Here is a 1,569-nt window from a genome sequence, read left to right as displayed (position 1 = left end):
TCTCCTCGCTCTGGTATTGGGTATCATGTCATTGCCAAGACAGAACTCCAGTAAATATTTTGACGTTTGAATTTCTCCTATTAGATTTCCACCGTTTCTTGGGTACCTCTGTAGCTTTCCTAAGAAGAAGGTAAGTTAGGTATAAGCTTCCCGGACAGAGTGAATGCACAATCGTTGTAATTATAGTCATCTAGCTGGATAAATGGTATGTTGAAGTGTAAAATACAGGTGGGTAACATATCAAGTATCAGCTGTGTATTCTCATGCGAGGTTCTAGCCACAGAGGACAATTTGACTATCTCCCAAGTTCCTTTCCAGGCTTTTTTGACTTGAGTTTCAGCTCTGTTGAAATGTCATTGTGTGTTGTGGCTTTGGGGAGAAACAGTCTTTCCATATATCCCCACATGATTTCGGGACTAAACCACACTCTAATTATCTACTTGCATTTTTTTTGCAAACTCATCTTGGCACAAGATCCCAAACACAGAACATCTTTTTGAGTATAACTGCCCCCACCTCCTTCCCCTGTAGCTTCCCAATCCATGGACGGCAAAGCCGCTTTCCGTGAGAGTCCTATTTCTTTAGCCTTTGTCTAGAATGCTCCTGCTCCTTTAAGTACTGAGCAGTTTTCATTTTCTGGTTGTTAGTTGAATCTCCTGGACACCACCGGTTTATTTTTAAAGAATCTTAGGTTTGATAGATAGGAAAAACATTATATATGTCACAAATAAGGAAAATAAGGACCAAAGAGATTACAGAAGTGTCCAGGTTTATATATCTTGGAATGTCTTTTCCTTACTGGTTTTATATTTCTGCCTTATTCCCATCTGGTGTTCCTTGAATTTTAATTTTTTTTTTTCTAGCCACAGATATCTTCAGCATTTCAACAGCTTCTGGACCACTATAAAATCAATACCCACAAAGTTATGTTTGGATCACATGTATATGATTATACATAGTATGAAGGGAAGGGGGTGCATATATTTAGAGAATAATTTTAACCAATGGTTTTTTAAAAGATTGACAATATTTGATATCAAAAAGTACTTTTCTGCTTTATCTATTACTTGTTTATGCCTTTAAATAATTGGGATTAAAGTTTTTATTTTGGTTTTAGAATATGAGACATAATATAAAATCATAGCTCCTAGCTTAATATGATCTAAAATGTTGTAAATATGCAATTCCTATATTTTTCCATATCATTTATACATTTTTGTATTAAGACCATTGCTTTCACCAGACCATTAGTCATATTTTAATGATGTTTTTAATTTTTTAAAAAAGAGCTTTTTGTGTTTCTGCTTATATTTCAATTAATTTTCATTTTTATGACAATGAATGCAATACATAATAAGGTCAAATGAGAATTATTTCTATATGATAACTCTCACAGGGTATTTACTTTACTATGACCAAAATGTTTTTAAGGCTATATCCTTCATCATTTGTAAATTATAAGAAACAATAAAGTTCCCTACTCATAAGTGCACAGTTGTTATCAGTGTCAGATACGCACATTTTTTATTTTTATTTTTTTAATATTTATTCATTTTTGAGAGACAGAGA

The sequence above is a fragment of the Herpailurus yagouaroundi genome, unplaced genomic scaffold (assembly GCF_014898765.1).
Source record: "Herpailurus yagouaroundi ecotype Mexico unplaced genomic scaffold, PumYag 100, whole genome shotgun sequence".
Taxonomy (NCBI): domain Eukaryota; kingdom Metazoa; phylum Chordata; class Mammalia; order Carnivora; family Felidae; genus Herpailurus; species Herpailurus yagouaroundi.
This window is presented reverse-complemented; position numbering follows the sequence as displayed.